The 8,326-nt window shown below is 49.7% G+C and overlaps 1 protein-coding gene across 1 annotated transcript in view; it reads left to right on the top strand.

Moving 5' to 3' along the window:
- The first annotated feature begins 3,803 nt into the window (after positions 1–3,803).
- Positions 3,804–8,326, top strand: part of LOC130130673 (F-box/WD repeat-containing protein 7-like) — a 49,220-nt gene continuing 44,697 nt past the window's right edge. The window contains exon 1 of the mRNA XM_056300446.1: positions 3,804–3,938. The gene's annotated coding sequence lies outside the window, so the exon portion shown is untranslated. The remainder of the gene's footprint in view (positions 3,939–8,326) is intronic.

The raw sequence follows: 8,326 nt of genomic DNA, 5'->3' as shown, positions 1-8,326 counted from the left end.
CCCCAAGACAAACTCCTGTCCCTAAACAAGGCTGGTTAGCCGTGTTGGTTGAACCGGACGCAGCCAAAACCATTTCAACACGTAGGAGTGATGCAGTGACGTCCTTACAGGATAAGAGAATAAAGCTCCACGTCCTGCGTCAGCTTGTATTTGATACATTATTATCTAGCATGGACATGGTCTTTATAGAAATGGGGCGTCCAGGTAGCGTAGCGGTCTAGTCCGTTGCCTACCAACACGGGGACAAGGCTGGATTATGGACCGGGCATGCCGGACAAGTGCCCCGGGGCCCCGGACCATGAGGGGCCCCAAAAGGTCAGGGGTATTGTGTTCACGTATAGTAGGGATCCCCAGTCATACCCTACAAGGGACATTTATTCCAGCTAGTCTCTATTGATGCAGGGCCCAAGCTAGTCTCTATTGATGCAGGCCCCAGGCTAGTCTCTATTGATGCAGGGCCCAAGCTAGTCTCTATTGATGCAGGGCCCAGGCTAGTCTCTATTGATGCAGGGCCCAAGCTAGTCTCTATTGATGCAGGGCCCAAGCTAGTCTCTATTGATGTAGGGCCCAAGGCTAGTCTCTATTGATGCAGGGCCCAAGCTAGTCTCTATTGATGCAGGGCCTAAGGCTAGTCTCTATTGATGCAGGGCCCAAGCTAGTCTCTATTGATGCAGGGCCCAAGCTAGTCTCTATTGATGCAGGGCCCAAGCTAGTCTCTATTGATGCAGGGCCCAAGCTAGTCTCTATTGATGCAGGGCCCAAGCTAGTCTCTATTGATGCAGGGCCCAGGCTAGTCTCTATTGATGCAGGGCCCAAGCTAGTTTCTATTGATGTAGGGCCCAAGGCTAGTCTCTATTGATGCAGGGCCCAAGCTAGTCTCTATTGATGCAGGGCCTAAGGCTAGTCTCTATTGATGCAGGGCCCAAGCTAGTCTCTGTTGATGCAGGGCCCAGGCTAGTCTCTATTGATGCAAGGCCCAAGGCTAGTCTCTATTGATGCAGGGCCCAAGCTAGTCTCTATTGATGCAGGCCCCAGGCTAGTCTCTATTGATGCAGGGCCCAGGCTAGTCTCTGTTGATGCAGGGCCCAGGCTAGTCTCTATTGATGCAGGGCCCAAGCTAGTCTCTATTGATGCAGGGCCCAAGCTAGTCTCTATTGATGCAGGGCCCAAGCTAGTCTCTATTGATGCAGGGCCCAAGGCTAGTCTCTATTGATGCAGGGCCCAAGCTAGTCTCTATTGATGCAGGGCCCAAGGCTAGTCTTTACTGATGCAGGGCCCAAGCTAGTCTGTATTGATGCAGGGCCCAAGGCTAGTCTTTACTGATGCAGAGCCCAAGCTAGTCTCTATTGATGCAGGGCCCAAGCTAGTCTCTATTGATGCAGGGCCCAAGGCTAGTCTTTATTGATGCAGGACCCCAAGCTACAGTCTCTATTGATGTGGGGCCCTAAGCTATAGTCTCTACTGATGCAAGGCCCCAAGCTACAAAGTCTCTGTTGATATGAGGGCCCCAAGCCACAGTCTCTACTGATGCAAGGCCCCAAGCTACAGTCTCTATTGATGCAGGGCCCCAAGCTTCAGTCTTTACTGATGCAAGGCCCCAAGCCAAAGTCTCTATTGATGCAGGGCCCCAAGCTACAGTCTCTGTTGATGCAGGGCCCCAAGCTACAGTCTCTATTGATGCAGGGCCCCAAGCTTCAGTCTTTACTGATGCGAGGCCCCAAGCCAAAGTCTCTATTGATGCAGGGCCCCAAGCTACAGTCTCTGTTGATGCAGGGCCCCAAGCTACAGTCTCTATTGATGCAGGGCCCCAAGCTTCAGTCTTTACTGATGCAAGGCCCCAAGCCAAAGTCTCTATTGATGCAGGGTGCCAAGCTATAGTCTCTACTGATGCAAGGCCCCAAGCTATAAAGTCTCTGTTGATATGAGGGCCCAAGCTACAGTCTCCAGTGATGCAGGGCCCCAAGCTTCATTGTTTCATTGTGTATAGTTACACAAATGTGCTAGCGAGAATGCCCATCTGAAAAATACTTTAACAGACAGTTTTACTAAAGTATGCCCATATTTCACTGCATTATTTGCTCTGAGATTGCTGTTGGTAAGCTGTTGTAAGTGGGAAGAAGGCTTCCCAATATGTTTGCGATGCTGTGAGCCGCTGTTCTCATCTCTGTTTTGTTTTGTGATTCAAAATTGTGTTGTACTTTGTAGTCGCCATCTGAGTCCCACACAGATTGGCGTGGCGTCGTCTGCCATGTTGGGTATTTGCATCAGTTTTACATTTAACAATGTTTAGTGGGTCCGTGGTGATGTAGCGGTCTAAGCATCGGCTTGGTGTCGATGCAGTTGCCCACTGGGGACCGGGTTTCACGCCCCGGTCTCGTCAGATCCCACTATGGCGGACTCGATGAAGCAGCAGTAATTGGCAGCGCTGTCTTCGGGAGGGGGCGGAGTCGGCTTGTGTTCGTCACATGAATGCGTCTCTGGGTGTGTGGGGGGGGGGGAAAGCAGTGGTTCGGCCTGGAGTCGCCTTGCCACGACTCCTTCCAGACTGCCAGCCGGAGAGATGCAGCTGGCGAACACATGCAGTACGAGGGTGGTGTTTGAACTAAAATAGGATCGATTGGCCACTAAATTGAGAGTCAAAGGGAAAATCAGAAATAAAATTTTTAAAAAAGAACAGTGTTTAGTATTGTTTACATAACCTATCTGATGGGGGCGGGGGGGGGGGGGGCAATGGACGGGAATCGCCGGATCGAATCCTGTGTTACCTCCGGCTTGGTCGGGCGTCCCTACAGATACAACTGGCTGTGTCTGTGGGTGGGAAGCCGGATGTGGATCTATGTCCTGGTAGCTGCACTAGCGCCTCCTCTGGTCGGTCGGGGCGCCTGTTCAGGGGGAGGGGAACTGGGGGGAATAGCGTGATCCTCCCACGTGCTACGTCCCCTGGTGAAACTCCTCACTGTCAGGTGAAAAGAAGCGGCTGGTGACTCCACATGTATGGAGGAGGCATGTGGTAGTCTGCAGCCCTCCCCGGATCGGCAGAGGGGGCGGAGCAGAGACCGGGACGGCTCGGAAGAGGGGGGTAATTCGCCGGATACAATTGGGGAGAAAAGGGGGGGGGGATCCAAAAAAGGTTAATAATGATGACTATACTGATAATGACACGAGTCATCTTTCTCTCCATCTGAGCAGCATGCAGCCCGAGCCTGTTCCTGCTGTTTGAAGATCAGAGAAGAGGAGGAGGAGAAAAGGAAGATCACTCTGGAGGTGGAGGAAGTGTTATAGACTGATGGAGGGACAGAAAAAAGATGGAGGAGAGGAGGATAGAGAGGATGACTGGCTCGCTCTGTCCAGAGGAGAGAGGGAGAAGAGAAGAGGAGAAGCTTAAGGAAAGACGGCAACAATGTCTGGCGCAGGGGGGAGAGAGCGATGGGACGAGCGACAGGAGGAAAAAGACTTGCAGAGGAAAGAGAGGTGGAGCGGAGGAGAGGAGGAGTGTCAGAGACTCCAGACAGACTCCAGTCTCTGCCCCCTTTTCCTCTTCTTCCTCATCTTCTCCCTTTTCCTCCTCCTCTCTGCCGCTCCTCTCCTCGCAGGAGGGAGAGGAGAGGGAGGCTTTCATCCGGCGGGCGAGAGGAGGAGGAGAGGGGGAAGAGGAGGAAGTCAGTGTCGCCATTATTACCATTGAGGAGGAGTCCTGCCCCTCGGAACCATTCGGAACCGCCAGCCTCGAATCCACAATCAGATTGCAGCGAGCAACGGTCCGACGGAGCTGATTGGAGGAGAGAGAGGGGAGGAGGTGGAGAGTAGTGAGGAGCTGACGAGCGAGAGAGGAGGAGGAGGACAATGGAGGAGGAGAGACGGAGGATGAGGACAACGAGAGGAGCGATGAAGGAGGAGACAACCCAGAGACCTCTCCCAATTCCCTCCTTCAGAGCAAGGTAGAGTCTGTCTACCTGTATCAGTTCATTTATCTGTCTGTCCGCCCGTCTGTCTGTCCGCCGTCTGTCTGTCCGCCCGTCTGTCTGTCCATCTATCTATCTATCTATCTATCTATCTATCTATCTATCTATCTGTCTGTCTGTCTGTCTGTCTGTCTGTCTGTCTGTCTGTCTGTCTGTCTGTCTGTCTGTCTGTCTGTCTGTCTGTCTGTCTGTCTGTCTGTCTGTCTGTCTGTCTGTCTGTCTATCTATCTATCTATCTATCTATCTATCTATCTATCTATCTATCTATCTATCTATCTATCTATCTATCTATCTATCTATCTATCTATCTATCTTCTGTCTGTCTGTCTCTGTCTGTCTGTCTGTCTGTCTGTCTGTCTGTCTGTCTGTCTGTCTGTCTGTCTGTCTGTCTGTCTGTCTGTGTCTGTCTGTCTGTCCGTCGATAGATCGATAGATCTATCTATCTATCTATCTATCTATCTATCTATCTATCTATCCTATCTATCTATCTATCTATCTATCTGTCTATCTGTCTGTCTGTCTGTCTGTCTGTCTAGAGTTGAATCAGTGTGAACTTCAAATGGACGTTTTTACCTTGTTAGCTCATTTCCCCGGACATGTTGTGCTCCCATTGAATAATTTATACCAAAAATACCCCAAAATGTTCAGTTTAACCTATTTCCCATGAAAACATGATCAGGCAGGTTTTTGTGATCGTGTCACCAAGTCCCAGCGGGAGACCGAGCAACATTCCAACCAATCACATCTTCAAGTGTTTTGCACCGTCCAATCAAATCACATCCCTCCCTACGTTTAGTCCCGCCCTGTATCCTGCTGGACTTGGAAGTATTCACGTTACGGAGGCGACGTGTCTGAATGACCTTTCACCTTGTCCTTTAAGAGAAATGTCTGAACTGAAGCGTCCTGTTGTTTATCACAGAAGGTTGAACCAGTTCATCTGGACACAACGTCTCCTGACAGAAACGTGTCCTCCTCCACCCAGTGACCTCTTCAGTCTCACCTGGCTGCAGGTACCCCACCCTTATACCAATACAGTGACTGCAGGTACCCCACCCTTCTACACAATACAGTGGCTGCAGGTACCCCCACCCTTATAAGCAATACAGTGACTGCAGGTACCCCCACCCTTATAAGCAATACAGTGACTGCAGTTACCCACCCTTATAAACAATACAGTCAGGTGAGACTGGAGAGGTCACTATGACGAGTCAGTGTGTTAACATACACAGGTAGGTGGAGCTCTGGTTACAGCTCGACAGGGCCATGTAACTGGACTACTGTCGTTGTCTCAGTATCCAAGAACGGGGGCAGAATGGATGTGTTGACTGAAGTATGTCCACCCCGGTACGGTAGGTGGCGATATGCCCCCTTTCAGCTGGCTGCTATTGGATGAAAGACGCTGTGGGAACTACGGATCATGAACAGAACGCCAAGGCCAGTTCGTGTCCGTTTGAAGCGTCCACATGCCGGAGTAAATCCATCCCCAACCGCTTCATCTAGGTGTGTTGGTCCCACGTTGAGAAATTGGATTTAGTACGACTTCAGTCAGACTGACACGTCGACATGTGTTTTAAAAGTGGAGTTTAGTCGGACTAACACAATAAATCCACCTTTCTCCCATCAGGTAACGTAGATGTCGGTCCGTCAGCGTTGTGTCCAGATGGACTGATTCAGCTTCTCCCCGGGCTTGTTCAGCATGCATCAAGATGTGCTGTGGTTTAGTTTCCACGATTTAGGGGGTCGCTCTGTTTTTACAGCTGGGTCTTCTCTTCATAGTCTGTCCCATCCTACGTATCAGTTATGGTTTTGTTTTACTCACTGGCTGCGTTCAGTGGATTTGGGAAACGGGACCACCGGCGGACTCAGCTTTCCACACCCGTGTCTTACGGGACCCCTTCAAGAGGAAGTGGTGTCTCCACTTCCTTTTTCCTCCCGGTTGGTTGTGGCGTCCTGGTTGGTCTTCATTGGTTCAGAGAAGAGAGGAGAGACGTTCTCCTCCCTCATGTTGGCTGTTCATATGTTGGCTGTTCATGTGTTGGCTGTTCATACGCTGTTCGTATGTTGGCTGTTCGTATGTTGACTGTTCATATGTTGGCTGTTCATGTGTTGGCTGTTCATACACTGTTCGTATGTTGGCTGTTCGTATGTTGACTGTTCATATGTTGGCTGTCATGTGTTGGCTGTTGGTACGCTGTTTATATGTTGGCTGTTCGTATGTTAGCTGTTCATATGTTGGCTGTTCATGTGTTGGCTATTCATACGCTGTTCGTATGTTGGCTATTCGTATGTGGCTGTTCGTATGTTGGCTGTTCATATGTTGGCTGTTCATACACTGTTCGTATGTTGGCTGTTCGTATGTTGGCTGTTCGTATGTTGGCTGTTCATATGTTGGCTGTTCATACGCTGTTCGTATGTTGGCTGTTCGTGTGTTGGCTGTTCGTATGTTGGCTGTTCATATGTTGGCTGTTATTGGGGTTGGCTGTTCATACGCTGTTCGTATGTTGGCTGTTCCACTAAACACAGGGATTGATTTATTGCTTGTGTGCAGTGGAAAACACAGAAGTTAATGAACTTTAAAAGAAAAACTTATACCAATATTGGGTGTGAAAAGCTCGCAGTTAGATTATTTCCCGGGTTGTTCAGACGTCCTCCATGAGGAGGGAGGGAGGGAGGGAGGGAGGGATGCCGCCCTGTGTCATGGCAGAAGGACGGACTCGATTGGACGTTTCTAAATGTTTGACTGGTTGGCTTGTCGTTGCAAATGCTCTTTATCGACAAAGTCGTTGCTTTTTTGTGTCATAACTTAGTAAGGGACGCCAAAACGTTCTCTTGTCAGTGTAGCCAGTGCTCTGAACTACTCCCCTAGTGGTGGCACATCTCCATTACAGCAAGTAGGCAGCGTTACTGTGGTGAGAGAGTGCTGTGTTGTGATGAATTACTTTATTCTCAACATGTGTACTTGACAACATGACATGTTTGTACCATCAAGGCTCGGTCAGAACACATGTTAACAGTAAGCATAACACATTTGTATTTGATGTAAATGTTTGTGAGTTTTATTCAGAACATTCAGTCTTACGAGGCACTGACCGGATAACATATGCCCCTTTTCCACTGCATGGTACTCGCTCTACTCTGCTCTGTTGGGCTCTACCCTCTTTACTTTTTGGGATGTGGTTTGCCGCTGCAGATAGTGCCCCCTCACGGTGAAGCCCCCCGAGGGTCATTTGTGGGCGTGTTGACTAGTTTTTTTTGGGGGGGGGTTTGGAATTTTTTTATATTCAAGTAAATATACACATATTTCTTTATATTTTATTTATTTATTTATTCATAGTGGTATTTTCATGTCACTTTTAGTATGGGCTCTGCTCACTTGGAACCTCGATGGAAGTGGTACCAAAAAAGTACCTGGTACCAGGAACCGTCCCTAACTTTTGCCCAGTGGAAACCCGAAAAAAGCGAGTAGAGTTGAGTGGAGTCGAGCCAGTACCATGCAGTGGCAAAGGAGCATGTTGAGAACCACCTTAGAGACACTGTCCGTGTTGCTGGAAACTGACCTTTAGCGATGGAGTTTGTTGTTGTGAAGTTAGTTTCACACCACACGTCCTGCACACGGGGGGGGGGGGAGTCGAGAAGAGGAGCTGGAACAGAACAACAGCCAACCGCTGTTCTCTTAAAAGGCTTCCCACGTTTTGTGCTGTCGTGAATAACCAGGACAGAGAGACAGAGAGAGAGACAGAGACGAGAGAGAGAGAGAGATACAGAGATACAGAGAGAGAGAGAGAGAGAGAGAGACAGGAGAGAGAGAGACACAGAGAGAGAGACAGAGAGAGAGAGAGAGAGAGAGAGAGAGAGAGAGAGACACAGAGATACAGAGAGAGAGAGGGAGACACAGAGACAGAGAGAGAGAGAGAGAGACAGAGAGGGAGACACAGAGAGAGGAGAGAGAGAGAGAGAGAGAGCGAGAGAGAGAGAGAGAGAGAGAGAGAGAGAGAGAGAGAGAGAGAGAGTGAGAGACAGAGACGAAGACAGACAGACAGACAGACAGACAGACAGACAGACAGACAGACAGACAGACAGACGGGAGAGCGAGAGAGAGACAGAGACAGAGCGAGAGAGAGAGAGAGAGAGAGAGAGAGAGAGACAGAGAGACAGACAGACAGACAGACAGACAGACAGACAGAGAGACGAGGGAGATACAGAGAGACAGAGGAGATACAGAGAGAGAGAGAGAGAGAGAGAGAGAGAGGAAAGAGGGAGAGAGAGGGAGAGAGGGAGAGAGTAACAGAGAGAGACAGAGAGGGAGAGAGAGGAAAGAGAGGGAGAGAGAGAGAGACAGAGAGAGAGAGAGAGAGAGAGAGAGA

Source organism: Lampris incognitus, chromosome 20 (genome assembly GCF_029633865.1).
Source record: "Lampris incognitus isolate fLamInc1 chromosome 20, fLamInc1.hap2, whole genome shotgun sequence".
Lineage (NCBI taxonomy): Eukaryota > Metazoa > Chordata > Actinopteri > Lampriformes > Lampridae > Lampris > Lampris incognitus.
This window is presented reverse-complemented; position numbering and strand designations above follow the sequence as displayed.